Below are 24,210 nucleotides of genomic sequence, written 5' to 3'. Positions count from 1 at the left end.
GTCAGTGGTTCTCATCTACAGTTGAACATTAGAATCACCTCGGGGAGCTTTTAAAGAACCCTATGCTTGGGTCCTTCTCCAGGGATTCCAATTCAGTTGGCCTGGGATGGGATGTGACATCAACATTTTTTTTTTAAATGTTTACTTTTTTTTTTTTTTTAAAGATTTTATTTTTTCTTTTTCTCCCCAAAGCCCCCTGGTACATAGGTGTATATTTTTTTTAGTTGTGGGTCCTTCTAGTTGTGGCATGTGGGGCGCTGCCTCAGCATGGCTTGATGAGTGGTGCCATGTCTGTGCCCAGGATCCGAACCGGGAAACCCTGGGCCACCGAAGCGGAATGCACAGACTTAACCACTTGGCCATGGGGCTGGCCTCTCAAGGTGTTTTTTTTTTTTTTTTGAGGAAGATTAGCCCTGAGCTAACATCTGCTGCTAATCCTCCTCTTTTTGCTGAGGAAGACTGGCCCTGAGCTAACATCCGTGCCCATCTTCCTCTACTTTATATGTGGGACACCTACCACAGCATGGCTTGCCAAGTGGTGCCATGTCCGCACCAGGGATCCGAACCAGCAAACCCTGGGCTGCTGAGAAGCGGAACGTGCGAACTTAACCGCTGCACCACCAGGCCGGCCCCTCAACATTTTTAAAGAGTGCTTTAGATGAGTTTATTGTGCAAGCTGGACTGAGAATTAGGCTTAAGCAGAAAACTTGAGTCTCCCCACCAGATTTTCTTGGATAGAAGTTTTAATGTGGATTGTACTTTGCTAACACTGCTCTGGTTGTGAATACTGGGTTGCTCTCTTTTAGTAACATCTCTGGGTTAGGATGCTCCACTGTTTGGAGACAGGCAATCTCCTCACCTATTAAGTCTGAGAAATTCATGCCAAATTGTATTTTCTAAGACATTGGCTTTGAGCATGAAAAAGATGCTTGGGGCACAGCTGCAGATCCGCAAACAGGAAGGCTGGAAATATGACGAAAGGTCGTTTAATGAATCAGCATTTTGGCACGTGAATGGCTCCTGGCTGGAGGTGCAAAATGTCCAGAGCTTTGTAGTGTAGGGTTTCTTAGACTAATCGGGAAGACAGGTCAGCTTTGGGGCACTGAATTAGCCATGTGTTTGATGCGGTAAAGACACAGCATGTGCTGTTAGTTTATATTTTGTCTACTCTACAGCAGGGAAGGGTGGTTCAGCAGGTTTACAGCAGACATTGTGGACTGTCAAGGTGACACCGGTAGCTTTTTGACGGAGAAACATGACATTTTGGGAGTGTGTAGAGGATTCCACAATGGAATGCTGGTTTAAGAAATGGATCAGAGCGAGCTTGGGGGCTAACAGGTCGTGCATTTCACCTTAAGATAAAAACCATGTGATTCTGAGTTTAGTGTCTCATATTAGCTGTCTGCTCTCCTTGAGTCTATCTGGAAAAAGCAGGTTTCCCCAAATTAACCTGAGTTAGGGATGACAGCTTTACCCGGCAGGGCTCATTAAATCACAGAAAAAAATTATACTTGTGAATAATCCATACTTGTGAAGCTGCAATAATTTTCTAAATTTAGTAGATGATGGCAGTTGTATTGAAATATGTGAGAATTTTCCTAATTTGTCTAAGATGTCCTAAAGTTTTAGTTCTTTTCTTCTTCAGAATTCAATTGCAGCTTCTTTTTGAGAATATATTGTCAGTTTTTGATCTAACTTGTGATCCTCGTCAAGCCTTATGAAAGACATTTTTGGTTTAAAAATATTCTTTCTGCTACGTTGTTGGGCTTAAGGCAAGATTTTGAATGAGCACACTTTTTCTTTTAAATACCAGGGAGTGCAATTTATGTTTAATTAGTATACGTTGATAATGGTACAGTTTCATGCTGGTGCATCTAATCCTCTGAAAGCCGCAGCGACTACACTTATTTAAACGGATAAACCTACTCGATTCCTGGATGTAATTGGAGGCTTCCATTTTCAGTGCATGTTTTTCCCCCTTGCTCAGGAAGATAAGAGCAGCCTGAGGCTTTGACTGGGTGAAGCGTTTTAATTCTACCATAGGATTATACGCAGAGGAAGGTAATTTATTCTTACCTAGAGCAGTGGGTTGCCCTATGTCAAGGTATCTCCCTTTCAAGTTTTAATCTCTCTGATGTGTTGACAAATGACATGATTTTCCAGTTTACGATGTGTATTTAGTTAACTATATTATTAAACTCCTTACATATTATTTTAATATATTCCTTCCCACTAGGAGACAGGAGCGCTTCTCCCGAGAATGGGGTGTTTTTCTCAATGGGATCCAGGCAAGAGACCTGCTCTTATTAGACACCACCCACCCAAGGAGCAAGAACCTTTGTGGAAATCTCTGACTGTTTATCCTTTAGGGATAATTAACGGCCCAAACGAGCCTAAAAATTGTATCTACTTGCTACCCTGTCTTGTCTCTTCCATCGCATCTCTACAAGATGACTAAGGGACTGTGTTAGTTTGCTAGGGCTGCCATAACAAGGGACCACAAACTGGGTAGCTTAAAACCACAGAAGTTTATTCTCTTGCAGTTTTGGAGCCTAGAATCTGAAATCAAGGTGTAGGCAGAGCGGTACTCTCTCCAAAGCCTCGGGCGGGGCATATCTCTTGCCTCTTCCAGCTTCTGGTGGCTTCAGACGTTTCTTGGCTTGTGGCAGTGTCACTGTACCCTCTGCCTCCATCTTCGCGGGGCTGTCTTCCCTCTGTGCCCAAATTTCCCTTGTCTTGGAAGGACACCGGCCATTGGACTAGGACTCGCCCCCATAACCTCATCTTAACTCAGTTATATCTGCCAATACCCTATTTCCAAGTAAGGTCACGTTCACAAGAACTGCAGGTCAGGACTGGAACATATTTTTGGGGGGATGCAGTTCAACACCTAACAGCGGGTGTGCTTCTGAGGACTTCTCCAGCTGGCACTGGAGGCAGACGTGCTCTGGCTCTGGAACATCCACCCGAGGGATGTTCGTGGCTAGAGTGGGAGAAGTTGTGATGTGTTTTACGTTTTTCAGTCGCCGAAGGAAGCCTGCCTCTCTAAACGCGTGCCGCCTGTGTGTGTTTCAGTGAGCCTTTCACCTTGTCAGCAGAAACGCAGTTCCATTTTTGAAGGGATAATGATTTATCTGTCACGTTGCCTGATACACTTTACTTCTCTGTATTTTTTTTTTTAGGGAGTAAATGTTTTCAGGACGATAAAAAATGCATTATACTTATCTCAGACATAACTCTATGAGGGCTGTATATCAGCGTCTTTGAAATATAAACATGACAAAACTGTTCTGATTTTTTACTCAAAATAGGACAATGGCAAATTACTTATGTATAACTGCAGAATCTAATTTTTGGACATGATCTCTGTATAGAATGAAATCCTTTTTTTTGTTGAATATTAATGTCTTTCTCTGCTCCAAAATGGCAACTCAAAATTTCTGATTTCTTATGAAAACTTACCTGGAATTTTTTCACTTGGGTTAACTATCTTTAAAATATTTTAATACTAAAGGGGCCGGCCCAGTGGCACAGTGGTTAATTTCGTGTCCTCCACTTCAGCGGCCCGGGGATTCGCTGGTTCGGATCCCAGGTGCAGACCTACCCGCTGCTCATCAAGCCATGCTGTGGCAGGCATCCCACATATAAAATAGAGGAAGGTGGGCACAGATGTTAGCTCAGGGCCACTCTCCCTCAGCAAAAAGGGGAGGATTGGCGGTGGATGTTAGCTCAGGGCTAATCTTCCTCCAAAAAAATTTTTTTTAATACTAATATCAAATAGACTAGGACTTGCAATGTTTCTTACTTAGAGAAGTTGTGCTTTCTGTATTTTAGATATCCAACTTGAGGCTGTCTGATTGCTCTAAATAAATTAAACTTATTTGAGCCTTTCCTATATTCTCATGGAAGATGGAAATTCATCTGTGCCATAAGATTGTAACATAATTTTGTAGAGTGGAAGATTATGGCTTTAACAATTCAATATTCAGAAAAAAATCTATTATGAGTCTATTTTTATGAGGTACTATGTTTCTAAGGACATGTGAGAGATGAATACAAAAACAGATTTCTCAGATCTTATGATTAAGGTTTTGATAATCCTTTGTCACACACTTCCTCCCTTAACGTTTGGAAGTTAATGTCTGGGCCTTCCAGCTAGTGGGAAATGGGAAACCACTTGGTGCTCACCATGGTGCTGAACAGACAGTCTTGGGAACACGGTGAATTTGCTTGGACTCTCCCAAGATGACTCTGGGTTACCTTATGTCTCTTATGTAAGAAAAGAAGAACTACCAGTGTCCCTGGTCTGGAGAAGGTGAATTCTTGATCTGAATGCTCCTATTTAATGTCTTTCTGTAGGCATAATAGACTGAGTGTTGGGACTGTATAATCCAGTGCCATCATCCCACACAATTCCCATTTCCTCATCTGTTTCAAAAGGCCCATTTATTACTGGCTTTATGGAACAAACTCATACTAACTGACTTGCTGGAGAATTACCTTTTTTTAAACATATAATAATGTATGTTATATCTAAACATATAACATATTACATTTTTTAACACATAAGGAGATCTTTGATCTTAATATCCACCAGAAAAGTCATGTTTACTTTTTCTTTAATATCTTGATTTTTAAAAAATAAGACCAAATATATCATTTAACTTCAGTTTTTCTTATCTGACAGTTTTTTCCTTGTTTTTCGAAGATCATTTGGCTATCCTTATATTTAAGTTTTAAAAGATTGCATTTTGACATCTTTTCCCACCCAGGCAGCACACATGGGGCAGAAAGCTGTCATTATTCTGTCATTTGTTGTTTAATCTATTTCAGTGACACCCATTTTCTTGCTTTCATGAGTGTGTTTGTGTATGTTTGTGTGTGTGCTTGCATGCATGTGTGTGTATTTAATTTCATGGATGTTTCCTCCAGTCCTTTGACAGCATTTCAATATATATTTGCAGCACCTCTTAATTTCCTCTGCTGAAGAGAAGGTGGTGTTATCTCTCCTTTCTTATCTGGAATTCTCAGTTCTGTCTCTGTTGTACGATTCTCTCTACTGATACACAGGAATTGCAGGAGAAAGCCATGTTTGAAAAGTATGCCTTCATTCAGATGACTGCATGCTAGTTTTGGCACTGTGGTGGCCTCATAGGTGGTACTGAAGTCAAGATGCTTTGTTTCATTCTTTTATTGGCCAATTGGAAATGAATTGGGAAATGCATTCTTTGAATGGCATTATGGAGAAATCTCAGAGATATTTTTCTTTAATAGTTCCATTGAGGATACTTAAGAGCTCATGTTACTTTTATGAAAGAAGTGTTTGCTCTTCACCTGCACTTTAATTCACAAAATCAATTTTTTTAATCTTCCCAGTATGTACTCTTTTTCAGAGAGTATTTTCTTATTATTTTCTTAATTTTCCTGTAACTTTTTGACTCAGAAAGCAGCTAGAATGGATGAATGAGAAAGAGTATTCAGAATCTCATCTTGAGGCCATATTTTTGAAACCAACGTTATGTGATTTGCCTTTCGGTTCTGCTATGTGGGATACAGTATTAAAGACTGAGTAAACTGTGGGAGATTTGAACCATATTCTGCCACTTGTGATACTGTAGTATAAGGTCAAGTCCATTCTCTCTAATTATGTCAAGAATGGACACAAGTTTTGGCTTTTGTTCTTGGAAATGTCTTGGAGTTAATTTTGCCTCATTAATAGAGCCACTTAAATGATATACAAGTGGGGAAGATGAGGAAAATCATATTCAATGGAATATGCCCTTTGTTTGATCTTAGTGGTGAATTAAATGCTGACACCCTCCGCCCATCATGCCTGTTCTGGCAAGAACAATGGGAATTTAATAAATAAATAACAATTTTTTAACTCTATTAACATGAACACATGAATCTAATACTATTGCCTAATATATTAGGGAAGGATGAGCATGTTTTTTCCTGTTTTGCTCATTTTCATCCTTGCTTCATTTTCAAGTGTATTACATGACAGATTATGAAACACAGAATTGCTGGTAATTTCAGTTAAGGATTGCCTCTTAGAGTAAGTCATTTTGTTTTCTTGTCCTGAAATCGTCCTACTTTCTCTGGCATTTATGATAAATCTCTTTTCTTAAGACCTAGATGCTCTGTAAGCTCATACAGTAAGTTATTCAACACTCAGAATGATCCTCACATATTTACTGCTAATGTTCATGTGGCCAGTGGTATTTCAAAAATATTTAAAATCAATATTATGACGTATTACTATAAGAGCTTTGCATACAAATTCTGCTTTTGAAGAAAGATAACTGACATTCACTCTAAGTTTTCTGGTATGCTTCTTATAGGGGATTCGTTTATTGGTATAATCGCAATTAAGTCAACAATCTTCTAGAGTTGACGCTTCCTGTCTGATTTTTTTGTGCGTTTGTTGCCCAGCATCAGAACTACTGCTTAGTAAGCTCAAGAAATTTTACGTAGTGGCTCATGATGACAAAAGGAGTTAGCTTTGTACATTTTCAGTGGTTTGGTTCCTTCCGTCATTCATTCATGTGTACATTTAACAAGCGTTTCTTTGGTGATTCAGATAATAAGAAATGAGAGTAGATCTGGCATAAATTTTAGTAGAACAGGTAAGACAGATACACAAGTAACAGAAATGCAAGGTAGAAGGTGGGAAAGAATCACAAAAAAATTACAGAAAAAGGACTCAGAGGTAGGCGGGAGAGCTTAGCCAAGCTTAGAGAAAAAGCAGTTGTTATTGATGCTTGTAAGTCTTATGTGTGTATGTGTAAAGGGTCTTTGTATGTATAGATTTGTATGCGTATATATGCTCATCCTTCTGTTGATACAGTAGTCCCCCCTTATCTCTGGTTTCAATTTCCACAGTTTTAATTACCTGTGGTCAACCCTAGTCTGAAAATATTAAATGGAAAATTCCAGAAATAAAGAATTCATAAGTTTTAAACTGTGTGTATTCTGAGTAGCATGAGGAAGTCACGAGCTGTCCCACTCTGTCCTGCCTGGGACGTTACTCATCCCTTCTTTGTCCAGAGGATCCACGCTGTATATGCTACCTGCCCTTTCGTCACTTAGCTGTCCGTGTTAATCAGATCCACTGTTGCAGTATCGCAGTCCTTGTGTTCAGGTAACTTTTATTTTACTTAATAATGGCCCCAAAGTGTAAGAGTAGTGATGCCGGCAATTTGGATATGCCAAAAAGAAGCCATAAAGCTCTTCAAGTGAAAAGGTGAAAGTTCTTGACTTAATAAGGAAAGAAAAAAAAAATCGTATGCTGAGGTTGCTAAGATCTACGGTAACTTTTATTACAGTATATTGTTATAATTGTTCTATTTTATTATTAATTGTTAATCACTTACTGTGCTTAATTTATAAATTAAACTTTATCATAGGTGTATATGTATAGGAAAAAACATAGTCTATATAGATTCTGTACTATCCATGGTTTCAAGCATCCACTGGGGGTCTTGGAACATATTCCCTGCAGACAAGGGGAGACTACTGTGTTTATAAAAAATAAATGGTGACAAATCCAAAAATGTGGAAAACATTCTAAAGAGTGGTGAATAGATATCACACACAGCACATTAACAATCAATTATAATTATAGACATGTAATCAAACATGGTTTTCTAATTTAGCTTATTGGTTAGATGAATTATTTCTTAAGAATAGGTATTTTTTTTTTTTTTTTTTTGAGGAAGATTAGCCCTGAGCTAACATCCACCGCCAATCCTCCTCTTTTTGCTAGGGAAGATTGGCCCTGAGCTAACATCCACCGCCAGTCCTCCTCTTTTTGCTGGGGAAGATTGGCCCTGAGCTAACATCTGTGCCCATCTTCCTCTATTTTATGTGGGGGACACCTGCCACAGCATGGCTTGATAAGCAGTGCGTAGGTGTGCACCTGGGATCTGAACTGGCAAACTCTGGGCCACTGAAGGGCCTCTGAAGCAGAGTGTGTGAACTTTACTGCTACGCCACCAGGCCGGCCCCAAGAATAGTTTTTAATAATAGAAGCAATTGCTTTTCAATGCAGAAGAGACTACAGGTGCTCAGGCACAGGCTAACAAATACCTGATTTGTAGGAAACTGCAGCCTGTCTCTCAAGGGTGACGTTCAGAATCCTGGCAAAAGGATTGGTTCCGTGTGATCATCTGGGCTCATCCTCTAGGGTTGAGAATCCCTGTGAGCACTGGTCCAAGCAGGGCTTTCCACATGTGGTGGTTTTTGTGCAGGTCTTGAAGAAAACATGCAGCTTGCAACTGCATAATGGGCTGTGGAGATTTCAAAGGCATTTTAGTTGTTTGCAGAAAATTAAGGCATTTTTTAAGGCATGAGTTTTCAATGTGAGGCTAGACATAACTATCCTTTTACTGGTGTAAACATGAGAATTTTATTGCATTGGAACACAAACATTTACAAACCTTGACAATGTATAAAATGATGTAAGGATGTTATCAGCTGCTCTTTGTCAGACTGTGCTCATAACCGTGAAGTTGTTTGCTATCAGGCTACTGCTTAGCATGTAAATGCGTACATATCCCCAAAGGAAAAGATTAGCAGAAAAAAATAAGGTGTCAATTTAAATGGCTTTACAAGGTTCTAAAAGTGCTCCCACTTGGAATTGCTGTATTTGTCCTGGAAGATTTTCAGTGATTCTGCCTACATCTACCAGTGCCTTTTCTTTTTCAGCCATTCTGCCTCCTTCCACATTGTTTGGTTATCTCCAGACAAAATATTCTACTGAAATTTCTTCTATATAAACAATATGAAGAATGTGCAGGGTTTTATCATGAGAAGGAGATTCTGCAGGTGGGCAGAGGGCCTGACACTGCTCCCCCTATATTTTCTCAAAGTATCTGCTTTCATGTGCTCTCTGAGGAGTCCTATTTCCTATGAAAACTCTAGCTCAAGTATAGATGATACCTCTCACTTGTTTCAACTGAAATTAGTAGAAATTTTAAAAATACTTGACTCAAACCTAAGGGAATACAAAGCAAATAAACCAAGAAAATAAAAGAAACATAAAGGGAATTAGGCTCACAAAGTGCACATTCCCCTTTGGTCTTACCCTAGCTGCTGAGCTCCCAGGGGTCCAGGCCCTGACCCGTTCCATGCTCCGTCTGAGAAAGTTTTTGATGTTCTGTACCCAAAGCGCTTGGGACAGTTTTTGCAGGCACCTTGCCAGGCTTTCCGGCTTCTCAGCTCTTGGCTTGTTTCCTATGCAGAGGATAACTTCTTATTTTCTCCTCCCCATCCCTGCCCCCACATAGAAGAGCCAAGTCCTAGAAGTCCATTTCCCCTATGGCCCACCACCAAGTAGGGAGCCCCCAAGCCCACATATCTGTTCTGTCCTGCTTTCCAGGCTGAAGGATACACCTTCAATCCCTAGGCAATTGATAGGCAGACAACTCTCATGGTTGATACCATGCACATCCCGCCTTTCAGAGGAAATCCTGTCTCTGTTAAAAGCATGGCATGATTTATGTCTAGGCAATATAACACTGTTTTCACTGTACAAGAAGTATGCCTGTAGCATAATAGGGTGATTCTGTCCACTCCATAGCAGATGATACTCAGAGCTACGCTACTCCATGAACAGAGGGCTATGAAGTTAAAGGTGAAGGAGCACAGGAGGGAGATACTGCAACAGTTCAGCTCAAATTCATCCTCCTTTCTGAAGCCTCTTCAGACCACCCAGCCCACGTTGATGAGCAGTATGGACTAGTGGAAAATAACTCTGATTCTAGTCTCAAATGGACATACCTGAGTTAAAGTCTTAGCTCCATCATGAAAAAGCAGTGTGATCTTGACCAAATTATTTAATGTCTTTAGACTTCAGTTTTTCCATCTGTGTAAAGCAGGGATATTGATGTTCCTATCTCTTGTGAGAAGACGAGACCTTGCATGTAACATTCTTAGCATAGTTTTTACATGGAGTAAATACGTAAGTATGAAAATTATACATCGTTTATCACTTAAAATTATACATCATTTATCATGTACTATGTGCATTAATTATTATAATGAAGTGTTCACATCCTCTGCATGCAGCCATGGCTCAGGGGCCAGGTAGATAATATAAGTAAGCAGAGAGGAAGGTGCCTAAGACAGTGGGAGTGGTGAGTGTGATGCAGTAGGGAGCATACACTGGCTGATTGAGACAGATCCTGTTCATATTGTTGCAAGGAGGAAATGTGAACTCAGTGATGCCACATCTCAGAATTTTTCCAAGAAAAACTGAAAATTCTGATCTTTATATGAAATATTCTGATTTTTTTTGTGTAGGGAATCAATTCAAGTGTTTACCTATCCTATTTCATTGTTATTAGTATGCACACCCAGAATGAATCAGTCTTCCTGGCTACTGACCATCAGTTTATGCTCCTAACTGAATTCTCCAAACCTCCTTAAGGGCAGGGAAAGATCCTTCTGCCTTGTATCCACAGTGACCTGTAGCTATCAGGTTTTGGGTAAACGATGATCAGTGATAGAGTGCATGGTTTCAGGACCATTATCTTGTTTAGTTGTTGTGCTTTCTACTTGACTACTTGTTGTTGTTATTGTTTTAAATCCAATGCTTATTTTGGGCCTGAAGTTGAGCATTTCTTTACAAAAATTTTTATTGAGATTATGCTAGTTTACAATCACATGAAATTTCAGTTGTACATTATTGTTTGTCAGTCGTGTTGTAGGTGCACCACTTCACCCTTGGTGCCCCCCCCAACTCTCCCTTTCCCCTAGTAGCCACTATTCTGTTCTCTTTGTCTACATGTTTAACTTCCACATGTGAATGGAGTCATACAGAGATTGTCTTTATCCAATCATCAGTTGATGGGCACTTAGGTTGCTTCCACGTCTTGGCTGTTGTAAATAATGCTGCGATGAACAGAGGGGTGCATGGGACTTTTGGAATTGCTGACTTCGAGTTCTTTGGATAGATACCCAGCAGTGGGATGGCTGGGTCGTATGGTATCTCTATTTTAATTTTTTGAGAAATCTCTATACTGTTTTCCATAGTGGCTGCACTAGTTTGTATTCCCACCAGCAGTATATGAGGGTTCCTTTTTCTCTACAACCTCTCCAACATTTGTTACTTTTTGTTTTGGTTATTTTTGCCATTCTAATGGGTGTAAGGTGATATCTTAGTGTAGTTTTAAGTTGCGTTTCCCTGAAGATCAGTGATGATGAACATCTTTTCATGTGCCTATTGGCAATCCGTATATCTTGTTTGGAGAAATGTCTGTTCATATCTCCTGCCCATTTTTTGATTAGGTTGTTTGATTTTTTGTTGTCGAGTTGTGTGAGTTCTTTACATATTATGGAGATTAACCCTTTGTCAGATATATGACTTGCAAATATTTTTTCCCAATTAGTGGCTTGTTTTTTTGTTTCAATCCTGTTTTCATTTGGCTTGAAGAAGCTCCTTAGTCTGATGAAGTCCCATTTGTTTATTCTTTCTATTGTTTCCCTTGTCTGAGAAGACATGGTGTCCGAAAAGATCCTTTTAAGACTGCTGTCAGAGAGTGTACTGCCTACATTTTCTTCTAGAAGCCTTATGGTTTCAGGTCTTACCTTTAGGTCTTTGATCCATTTTGAGTTTGTTTTTGTGAATGGTGAAAAAGAATGGTCAATTTTCATTCTTTTGCATGTGGTTGTCCAGTTTTCCCAGCACCATTTGTTGAAGAGACTTTCTTTTCTCCATTGTAGGCCCTCAGCTCCTTTGTTGAAGATTAGCCATCCATAGATGTGTGGTTTTATTTCTGGGCTTTCAGTTCTGTTCCATTGATCTGTGCACCTGTTTTTGTACCAGTACCAATCTGTTTTGATTGCTATAGCTTTGTAGTATGTTTTGAAGTCAGGGATTGTGATGCCTCCAGCTTTGTTCTTTTTTCTCAGGATTGCTTTAGGAATTTGGGGTCTTTTGTTGCCCCATATGAATTTTAGGATTCTTTGTTCTATTTCTATGAAGAATGTCATTGGGATTCTGATTGGGATTGCATTGAATCTGTAGATTGCTTTAGGCAGTATGGACATTTTAACTATGTTTATTCTTCCAATCCATGTACATGGAATACCTTTCTATCTCTTTATGTTGTCATCAGTTTCTTTCAGGAAAGTCTTTTAGTTTTCATTGTATAGGTCTTTCACTTCCTTAGTTAAATTCACTCCAAGGTATTTTATTCTTTTTGTTGCGATTGTGGATGGTATTGTGTTCTTGAGTTCTTTTTCTGTTAGTTCATTATTAGAGTATAGAAATGCTACTGATTTATGTAAGTTGATTTTATACCCTGCAACTTTGTTGTAGTTGTTGATTATTTCTAAAAGTTTTCCAGTGGATTCTTTGGGGTTTTCTATATATAAGATCATGTCGTCTGCAAACAGCGAGAGTTTCACTTCTTCCCTCCCTATTTGGATTCCTTTTATTCCTTTTTCTTGCCTGATTGCTCTGGCCAAAACCTCCAGTACTATGTTGAATAAGAGTGGTGATAGTGGGCATCCTTGTCTCATTCCTGTTTTCGGGGGGATGGCGCTTAGTTTTTGCCCATTGAGTATGATGTTGGCTATGAGTTTGTCATATATGGCCTTTATTATGTTGAGGTAGTTCCTTTCTATCCCCATTTTGTTCAGAGTTTTTATCATAAATGGCTGTTGGATCTTGTCAAATGCTTTCTCTGCATCTATTGAGATGATCATGTGGTTTTTATTCCTCAATTTGTTGATGTGGTGTATCACATTGATTGATTTGCGGATGTTGAGCCATCTCTGTGTCCCTGGTGTGAATCCCACTTGATCATGATGTGTGATCCTTTTGATGTATTGCTGAATTCAGGTTGCCAAAATTTTGTTGAGACTTTTTGCATCTATGTTCATCAGTGATATTGGCCTGTAGTTCTCCTTTTTTGTGCTGTCCTTGTCAGGCTTTGGTATCAGAGTGATGTTGGCCTTGTAGAATGTGTTAGGAAGTGTTCCATCCTCCCTAATTTTTTGGAATAGCTTGAGAAGGGTAGGTATTAAATCCTCTCTGAAAGTTTGGTAGAATTTCCCAGGATGCTTTTGATTGCTGTTTCAATCTCTTTCCTTGTGATTGGTCTGTTCAGATTGTCTGCTTCTTCTTGACTGAGCTTTGGGAGATTGTAAGAGTCTAAGAATTTCTCCATTTCCTCTAGGTTATCCATTTTGTTGGCATATAGTTTTTTGTAGTATTCTCTTATAATCCATTGTATTTCTATGGAGTCTGTTGTTATTTCTGCTCTTTCATTTCTGATTTTGTTCATTTGAGCTTTCTCTCTTTTTTTCTTTGTAAATCTGGCTAGGAGTTTGTCAGTTTTATTTATCTTCTCGAAGAACTAGCTTTTTGTTTCATTGATCCATTCTCCTGCCTTTATTGTTTCAATAGCATTTATTTCTGCTCTGATTTTTATTATTTCTCTCCTGCTAACTTTGGGCTTTCTTTGTTCTTCTTTCTCTAATTCACTTAGGTGTAATTTGAGATTGCTTATTTGGGATTTTTCTTGTTTGTTAAGGTATGCCTGTATTGTGATGAATTCCACTGTTTCCTTGTTGATTTTCTGTCTGTATGATCTGTCCAATGATGTGAGTGGAGTGTTGAGGTCCCCTACTATTATTGCATTATTTTTGATGTCTTCTTTTAGGTTTGTTAATAGTTGCTTTATGAACTTTGGTGCTCCTGTGTTGGGTGCATAGATATTTATAAGCGTTATTTCTTCTTGATGAAGTGTCCCTTTGATCATTGTATATTGCCCCTCTTTGTCTCTCTTTACCTGTCTTATCTTGAAATCTACTTTGTCTGATATAAGTATTGTGACACCTGCTTTCTTTTGTTTGCTATTAGTTTGGAGTATCGTCTTCCACCCCTTCACTCTGAGCCTGTATTTGTCATTGGAGCTGAGGTGGATTTCCTGGAGGCAACAAATTGTTGGATCTTGTTCTTTAATCCATCTTGCCACTCCATGTCTTTTTATTGGAGAGTTCAATCTGTTTACATTGAGGGTGATTATTATTTTTTTAGTTTTTAATTTTTAATTTTTTTTTCCTTTTTCTCCCCAAAGCCCCCCGGTACACACTTGTATATTCTTAGTTGTGGGTCTTCTATTTGTGGCATGAGGGTGATTATAGATGTATGAGGGCTTAATGCTGTCATTTTGTCACTCGTTTTTCCAGTTTTCCTGCGCTTCCTTTGTTTCTCCTCCTGTGTGTTTTGGTCTACCCATTGACTTCTGCAGTTTCGTATGCTGTGTTTCTTAGCTTTTTCCTTATTTATTTTTTGTGTCTCTGTTCTGCTTTTTAGTTTAGTGGCTACCCTGAAGTTTGTATTCAGAATCTTGTGCATAACATAGTCCATTTTCTGATGGCCTCTTACTTCCTTAGTCTAAACTGATTCAGTCCCTTTCCTCCTCCCCTCCTAAGTTATTCTTGTCATATCTTATTCCAACTTGTGTTCTGAGTTTGTGGTTAAAGTGACAAGATTGTCTTTGTTTTTGGTGTTTTCCTTCCCTTTATCCTAATGCTATAGTTGAATATTTGCTATCCTATTCTGATTCTATCTATTTGTCTCCTTACTCTATGTTTTGTGACCCCTTTCTCTCTTTTTTTCTTTTTTCAGGTATGAGGGCCTTCTTGAGGATTTCTTGTGGGGGGTCTTGTGGCTACGAAGTCCCTTAGCTTTTGTTTGTCTGGGAAAGATTTAATTTCTCCCTCATATCTGAAGGATATTTTTGCTGGATAGAGTATTCTTGACTGAAGATTTTTATCTTTTAAAGTTTTGAATATGTCATTCCATTCTCTTCTAGCTTGTAAGGTTTCTGCAAAGAAATCCACTGAAAGTCTGATAGGGGTTCCTTTGTAGGTTATTTTCTTCTGCCTTGCTGCCCTGAGTATTCTTTCTTTGTCATTCGTTTTTGCCAGTTTTACTACCATATGCCTCGCAGTAGGTCTTTTTACATTGACAAATCTAGGAGATCTGAAAGCTTCCTCTGCACACATTTCTTTCTCATTCCCTAGATTTGGGAAGTTCTCTGCTATCATTTCTTTGAGCAGGCTTTCTGCTCCATTCTCCTTTTCTTCACCTTTCAGGATATCTGTAATTCTTATGTTGCATTTCCTCACTGAGTCAGCTATTTCTCGGAGATTTTCTTCATTTCTTTTTAGTCTTAGTTCTCTCCCCTCCTCTGTCTGGAGACATTCAACCTGTCTGTCTTCTATTATGCTGATTTGCTCCTCTATGGTATCCACACAAGCATTCAGGGAATCTGTATTTTGTTTTATCTTTTCCATTGTATTTTTCATCTCTAATAATTCTGATTGATTCTTCTTTATAGTTTCAACCTCTTTTGTAAAGTAGCTCCAGAACTTGTTGAATTTTTTCTCTATATTTTCTTTTACCTCATTGAATTTTTTGACAATAGCTATTCTGAATTCATTGTAATTTAGTTTACTTATTTCTGAGTCCTCAGGACATAGTTCTGGGTGCTTGTTTTCCCTCTGGTCTGGAGAGTTGATAAATTGATGGATGCTGGAAGAAGGATGGGTCTTCCCCATTGTGATATTATTTAGTTGCAGTTACAGCCTGTCGCCACTAGAGGGGGGGGGTCGAGAGCCACATATTCTGGGCCCTCCGCCTTCAGCTGAGATGCCCCGGCCTGTCGCGGGGAGCGGTGGGGGGGGGAGCACACGACACACACAACACACACACACACAGACACACACACACACACACACACACACACACTTTCTCTTGCGTGTAGACCCGGTTTACCCAGTCAGCTCTCGCTACCTTGTCTCCTGGGGTCTTGGCTTGATGAGGTCATCTCACAGGAAAGCTTTCGCTCCATTAGAGGGCTTCCATCTAGGCTGCAAGGGCGCTAGGGAGTCCTAGGTGATCCTCCGGATGCGCAACCCCTCCCCCACTCCTTCCCTCACGGAACCTCCCTTGGCAGCGATCCCAGTCTTTAGGGGAGGGAGCGAAGTTCTCTCTTACCCTGTTACAGCTCCTCCAAAGGGGGCTCCAGCCTCTCTGCCCTCCATTGTTTGGCTGCTGTGCGTCTCTGAGGGTTCCTGTGCTATTAGGGTATTTTTTGTTGGAATATGGTTGCAACTTTTTGTTGTATGTTGGAGGGGAGAGAGTCCCAGGTGACTCTCTGAAGTTGAGCACTTTTTATGTGAATGAAGCTGTGGTTCCCAATCACATCCTGCTAGACATTCAGTGGGAATTTGCTCAGATTTCTTGCATCCCATTGTTGGGTTGGACAGTGTTTCATTTCCTTCTCATTGGCATCCATACCAATGCCTGCGTTCAGGCAGGTAAGGAAAGCTCTGTAGATGTAAGTGATTCTTTAAACCTGCTTTGGGAAGCCAGAGTGAGAGGGAGGAAAGGAAAGGAAAGGTGGCAGGAGGGACATCCTTCTAGAAACGTTATTGCAGTTAATGTGTAGAAAGGTCATTTCTCCCTGTGGGCTAACCACCCCCCCCCCCAACACACACAGTGTGACAACAGCATGTAGATGGATTTTCCTTAGAAAGTTGATATCATACTCATTTGAAGTGTATGCATAATATAAATTAATAAAGATTATATTGGAGCCCTATAAAGCCATTACTACTTATTTTGAAGAGGAAGATAATGAATTAAAGTGCTATTTAGTTTATTTCTGTTTAATCAGCATTTATTGAGGACTTATTTTGTGCAATGCACAATGCTTGATCCTAGGGGTGGGGCACAAAGAAGAATAAGACAGGATCTCTGGTTTCAAGGAGATAAATACAACAAGTATGGTAAAACAAACACATGTTCACAAATTAGTATATAAACCTCATTTTGGTTTAGTTCCAGTCATGTTTTAAAGTTTAAAGGGGAAATCTACTTTCACACATATTTTTGAAAAATCAGTAATCAACCTCACCAACCTATTAATTTATCTTTTGAGTGCATGTGGATTCTTATATCCAAGTTTAGTATGTCTTCGTAAAGCAAATATTCCTTTAAGACTACGAAATTATTGAAGAGAAAGGTTTGATTCCGATGGGTCAGAATTTATAGAGAGAACATTCATATGGCCTTTCTGTTTCTCTTTCTAGCACCCCTGAGAAATAGAATAGTATCGCTGTAGTCTCATTTTTCCGGAGGGACCACATAAGAGGCTGCCATCTGAATCAAAAGTGAGTTGTTTGATGAACAGGCGTCAGACTCACAATTTTTGCTCTAGGGCTCTATCTATTAAGATAACTCAATCTAATTGGGGGCAGGATTTATAGAAGAAAATGGAGAGCAGACCAATGATTGGGGGGGGGGGGTCAAGGGATTATGTAATGACCAGTAAATGTGAGGGCAGTTATGTAGGCCCATCTTCTTAGCTTGCTAACCAGATACAGAAGATGACGTTATCAAGAGCAGGATCCTTTCATTTAAAGAAAGTAATATTAAATGAAATAAGAAAATATTTAAACATCTATCTGAAATGTAAGTTGAATCCCAAACATTTTGCAACTGGTGTTTGAAGTGGATAGATGGTCTTGTCTCAAGCTTTTTTATTTTCTCACGTATGTACCTTTTAACATTGTTAAAGCTAGAGTGGAGGAAGTTTCTGATTATTACATTTACTATTATAGAGTTCAAGAAATGTGTATAGGAGGTTTTAAAAAAATCACTCTGAGGGGGCATTTAAAAAAGAGAGAACTAAAGACATTAGCTGAAATGTTTAAAGCAGAATATTTAATAAACAATAACATTTGAGATTTTATCTAAAGTTCATTCCAGACTGCAGGCGCTTTAATGAGAATTTGAAATTGTAGAGTTTGAAAATGGAGTTTGAAAAGCCAATTAAATCTCTTACCGAACTCATTAGACCTTCTTCACATGTAGATGATATGGATGCCTTTGGAAAGCACATTTTGGATTTCAGCTTCTGATGGAGACTCTGATGGACCCTACCATAGCTAAATGACTAGATCTTGGGTAAAACCCATGCTTTACTGTGTGAATGAGATTGCAAGTGGTCAGAAAAATCTCCAAGGGTTGTGCTTGTCAGCTTGATCCATCCCAAATGTGAGCAGAAACCGAAAGAGAGAGCCATAAAGAGTAAGCAAACTGGACAGGTAAAGGTGCTCTAGGAGAAATGGTCATGTCGGGAGTCTACACTGGCTAGCAGCAAGAAGGACATGAATGGAAATTCCCATGTTAGGCCTGTGTCTTTAAGAGGGGGATAAAGTTTTTCTGGGGTTGGATCAGAGCCTGACTCCCTACAGAAGAAAGTGTAAGTCCTCTCTGGAAAAAAGAATGTCCAATTGGATCCATAGGTTTCCTACAGATTACAATCAAGCAAATACGAGCTTGTAATAAAAGGTTAACAAACCAACAAGGAACCAAACAGCCATAACTGAGAGTCAGCAGAAAAGACAAACAAGTGATTGGCTCACTCCCTACCCAGGACCTTAGATACTAAAACTCTCTGATATGGAATATAAAAGAATTGTGTAAAAAGGTTTAAGAAATGAAAGATGAAATCACAAAAATGAGCAAGTAATAAGAGGCTACTGATGAGGCTGGCCTAGTGGCAATGTGGTTAAGTTTGCACACTCTGCTTCAGCAGCCTGGGATTCGCAGGTTTGGATCCTGGCTGCAGACATGGCACCGCTCATCAAGCCATGCTGTGGTGGCATCCCACATGCAAAATAAAGGAAGACTGGCATGAATGTTACCTCAAGCACAATCTTCCTCAAGCAAAAAGGAAGATTGGCAAAACATGTTATCTCAGGGCCAATCTTCCTCACCAAAAAAGAAAGAAAGAAAGAAAAGAAAAAAAAGAGGTTACTGAGAATCACCCAGCAGATTTTAATAAAAGAACCAAATAAGACATTTAGAAATAAGAATATAATTGTTGGAAAAAATCCCTCAATAGTGGGTTAAATATGCCGTAAGAGAAAATTAATGAACTGGGAGATCAACTTGAAGACATTATAGAGACTGTAGCACAAAGAGACAGCAAGCAAGACAGCAGGAAAGAGAAGCTAAGCTATACAGAGGGTACAGTGAGACCTCACTGATGTTCAATCAGGGTCCTGCAGGAGGAAATAGAGCAATTGGAAGAGAGAAAAGATTTGTATTGCTAATGGCTGAAAATTTTTCCAGAACTGATGCAAGACATGAATCCATGGATGCAGCACAAAATATACCACACAAGATCAGTAAACCATCAGAAATACAAACACATGTACAGCAAAAGACATGTAAAGAAGTGTTCATGGCAACATTATTTGAAAAAGCAAAAAAATTCAAGAAATCTAAATGTCCACTACCAGTAAAATGGACAAATAAGTATTAGCATATTAATATAGTGGAAAGCTATATTGCGCTTAAAACTAAAGGTGAATGAATGATTGTTGCATGCAATGATATGGGTGACTCTCACTGTGAAAGAAGCTAGACACAAAGAAAAATATACTGTATGATTCCATGTGTATGCATTTCAAAAATCAACAAATCTAGGGGCTGGCCTCGTGGTGTAGTGGTTAAATTCACCCACTCCACTTCAGTGGCCCGAGGTTCACAGGTTCAGATCCCGGGCATCAACCTGGCACAGCTTGTCAAGCTGTGCTGAGGCAGCATCCCACATAAAATAGAGGAAGACTGGCACAGATCTTAGCTCAGTGACAATCTTACACACACACACAACAACCCCCCCCCCCCCAAAAAAAAAAGCCCAACAAATCTAATCTACGGTGTTAGAAGTTAGGATAGTTGTTTACCTTTGAGGTTGTAATGGAGTCATAAAGGGGCTTCTGGGGCAATAGAATGTTCCTTATTATTATTATTATATTTTAATTTGGGTGATGGATAATTTGGGTGGTGGTTATGCTGGTCTGTTCACTTCGTAGTAGTTTATTAAGGTATGCATTCATGATTTGTCGACTTTTTATTTGTATGCTATAGTTTAATAAAAACGTTAAAAGCAGGGAAGTGCTCACAAAGATACATTGTAGTGAAATTGAAGAATCATGAAGACAAAGAGAAAAATCTTAAAATCCAGATTTTAATGAACAAATCCAGAGGAAAAAGACATATTATTTACAAAGGAACAATGTTTAGATTGAGAGCAGACTTCTGAGCAGCAATAATGGAAATGGAAACTAGAAGACAGGGGAATTATACCTTCAAAGTGCTCAGAGAAATGAGCTGGTAGCCTAGAATTATGTGTCCAGACGTTTTAAGAACAAGGGTAAAATAAAAGCATTTTTATATAAACAAACAGAGTTCACTGACAACAGATTTCAGAAAAGGAACTTCTGAAGGATACATTTAAGGAAGAAGAAAATAATCGCAGAAGGAAGGTCTGAGATTCGAGAAGGAATAGTGAACAATTGATAAACATGTAGATAAGTCGTAAGCACTCATAAGTCATAGTAAATATACAGATATATTATTTGTATAAAATAATATAATAATTTCTAATTTATGGACTAAGAGACGAAAGATCTAAAATAGTGGGTAACGATAGAATATATATAGGGAAGATACAATGACACGATCAGCATTTAAAGTAGTCAAAAGCCCTTTTTAATGAGTGGTAAGATAGTGATTAAGTTTAGTCTTTGTTTCATTAAATACACACGATAAATTTTAATTAAAATTAATACTTGGTAAATTTAGTGGACTAGAGATGTTAGCTGTGGATTTCTTGTAGATGTCCTTTATCAGATTGATGAAGTTTTCTCTTTTTCCTAGTCTGCTGAGACTTCTTTTGTTTGTTTTGTCAAAAATGAGTATTGGATTTTGTCAGCTGCTTTTTCTGAAGCTACTTTTCTGAATCTGTTGAGATGATGATCTGGTTTTTCTGTTAATATGGTGAATTACACTGCTTGATTTTCGGATGCTCAAACAGCCCTGTGTTTCTGGGATAAGCCCAACTGGTCGTGATGTATTATCCTTTTTATGTATTGGATTCACTTTGCTAAATATTTTTAACAAAATAAAATTTAAGATGAAAAGTGTTAACGGACTTATATAAAATACTGTGCTCAACTATTAGAAAATGCTCTTATCTTCAAACACACATGAAATATTGACAAAAACTGACCACGTGCTAGCCCATAAAGCAATCTTGACAAATTTCAAAGAATTGATATCACGCAGCCCACATTCCCTGATGGCTGTTCAATTCACTTAGAAATTAAAAATAAAAAAGGATAAATTGTCCCATACTTTTGAAAATTAAAAAAAAAACACTTCTGAATAACTTCTGGACCAAATAAGAAATCATAATAGAAAATAAAAATAATTAGAACTGAATCACAGTGAAAATATTATATGAAAACTTTTAAAATGAAGGTAGAGGGATATTTAAAGGGAACGCTAGCTTTTAAAGCTTCTTTTAGGAAAGAAGAAAGCCTGAAAATTAATGCACTAAGCCGCCTCCACCTTAAGCTATGAAAACAAAAGAACCGCAAAGAAAAGAGAAGGAACAAAGTAATAAAAATAAGATTTCATTATTTTATTTTTTTATTTCTTAAATTCACAACAATTTGACTAACTTTGTGGAAGAACAAAAGCCTAAGAAATAGCCAATGCACTGCTGAAGAAGAAGAAGAAATTGGAGGAGGGGCACTTGCTCTCCCAGATATGAGGACTTACAAAGCTCTTGCTGTGTCTTTATGTGTTCAGACACCGTGCTCGTGGACAAGGATGTTCAGAATGACTAGTGGAACAAATAGCATTGAGCAGACACCCTTTCCTGCGGTCCTTGATGTATGATAGAGATGGTACTGCAGAGCAGTATGGAAAAAACCTTTTTTTTCCATACTAGCTCTCGGACAATATGCAAAAACAATTAAATCAGATGGAATGTAACACGATACACAACAATCAATTCCATTGGTTTATACAGATATGAAAGGTGAAACTTAAAGATTTCAGAAAAATTATAGAGTATCTTTCTGAATTAGTAATACAGAAGAGTATTTTTCAGCTATGACACAAAATTTGGTAACCATAAAAGAAAATATTGATAAATTCCAGTATATGAAACTAAAAACTTTTATGAAAAGACGCTAGAAAGGCAGCAAAAGTACAAGTTCTAAAACTAGAGAAGTTATTTGTGATACATATAACTGATAAAGGATTGGTGTCCAGCATAGAAAGAACTTCAAAAAATCAACAGGAAAATGACAGACAACACCCCTCCCAAATGAGCAAACATATGAATAAGCATTTTACATGGATCCACAAACATATAAGATACACAACCCCATTAGTAATCAGGGAAATGTGAATTGCGTCTACAATGACGTATTATTTTATACACACTGTTTTGAAAAAAAGTAACATTTAATACCACCAAAGGTTGGGGAGGATGTAGAGGTAAGGAAATTTATCTAGACATTAGCTAGAATGTTAGAATAAAAGTATTCGTTTGACCCAGCAATTCCACTTTTAGGAATACGCCCTAGAGAAAACTTGGAATAGATACACAAGAAGTCATATAAAAGGGTTCATAACAGCACGATGCTTATCAGCAAAACAATTGGCAACAACTAGATAACCCAAATGTTTATTGACATGAGGATAAATAAATAAATTGTGACATATTTGCGTAATAGAAAACCGTAAATCAGTGAAATTAACAAGCCAGTGTTTTGCACAACAAGATGTGTGAAACTTAAAACCATAATTTTGTATGGAAAAAAAGATCTCAGAATATAACATTTGGTAATTTTTTATGGCATCAAAGGGAAGAAGATAGTTAATATGAGAAAAGAATATGCAAATAGATGCAGCAATGTTGGTAATATTCCAGTTCTTAAGTCAAATGGTGAGTTCTCTGGGGTTTGTTTTATTATTAAGCTTAATAACATAAACATTGTATATATATTCTCTTGTATATGTCTAATATTACATGATAAAAATGTAAAAGCATTTGGCAGAAATATTTAGAGTTTAGAAATGTAATGAAATTCTATAAATTCTAAGTCAGCTTAACATTGTGAGCTGCTAGATTTTGTGGTCATTATTTCAGAAACGTCTGGGGTCCTTCAGTCCCTCCTGATCCCAGAGAGCCATCTGCTGGAGAATCGCTTCACGTCCTCAAAACAGGTTTAATTTTTCCTTTTCTGGTTTGTAAGTTTTGTACCCAATTGATGCCCAAGTTAAAAAAAAAATCTGGAAAATAAGAGCAGTGCCATCCTTAGTGCGTGAGTCACTCTTTATGAGTGGAAACCATTTTGCTACAGTGACTTTTGATTATATTGGTATAGGGGTTCCCAGGAGAGCACATACCAGCAAACCTTTCTTCGTTTAGAAATATGGCACTGAGGTGTCAGAGCCATTCCCTTCAGAGGGGAAGTGCAGGAAAGACTAATACGTGCGCGACCTCTGCCCCGAAGCCGCCCTGTTTCTTTTTATGGCATCCTTTCTCTTCTTCATGTGCCTTAACTTATTTCTCTTAGATTTAGTTTTAAACTTTGTAAAGGAAAGAAAAAGGCCACTAAGAAGAGAGATTCGACACTCAAAACTAATGGATAAATAGGCAGAAGACGAAGATTCAAATTAATCATTGCTGTTCCAAACAGACAGAAAGTGCAGGTGAGATCCTGTTCCTCCTGTATGTCAAGGATGACAGCTTGTGTTGGGGAATGAGTATTACTTCTGGGGCTCTTCTCCTCCCATTGGTGGGATGACATATTCTCAACTAAGCTTCCCTGTGGACTCGTTAGTAATACTCTGGGAATGCTAGCTACATCTCTATCTTCTGGAAACTTAAAAATGTCTAAACTGTGATAAAAATGGAATGAGAGAAACCGAGCACCTCTGGTGGGAACTGGCTGGTAAGTGGCGGCTGGACGTTGTAGTGGAGTCAGTTACTCAGGTGGGGACCATAGGGCGAATTTTCTCCCACATCTTCTACGGATTTTGTTGGAAGTTAACCCATGGCCCTGGACCTGAACAAAATTACAACTCTTGGTTCTGGTGACCTTAGGCAGAAATGTTTGCAATAAAGAAAGAAAACAGGCCTGAGTTAGAGAATCAAAAATTCCGGGTTTCAAAGACCCATTTGAGGCCCTGCTGTGATATTTGGGCACTGAAGGCAGTTATATCACCAGCTAAGTAGGCTGTAATTAAAGCAAAGCTTATAAACCCTGCTTTCTGTTTAGCCAACCGTGTAAGTTTGTAGGATAATGCCT

The 24,210-nt window shown here is 38.6% G+C and overlaps 1 protein-coding gene across 3 annotated transcripts in view; it reads left to right on the top strand.

The window, feature by feature from the left end:
• Positions 1–24,210, top strand: part of ARMH4 (armadillo like helical domain containing 4) — a 173,015-nt gene that overhangs the window by 61,948 nt on the left and 86,857 nt on the right. The gene's annotated exons all lie outside the window — the stretch shown is intronic.

The sequence above is a fragment of the Equus quagga genome, chromosome 20 (genome assembly GCF_021613505.1).
Source record: "Equus quagga isolate Etosha38 chromosome 20, UCLA_HA_Equagga_1.0, whole genome shotgun sequence".
Classification (NCBI taxonomy): Eukaryota; Metazoa; Chordata; class Mammalia; order Perissodactyla; family Equidae; genus Equus; species Equus quagga.
This window is presented reverse-complemented; position numbering and strand designations above follow the sequence as displayed.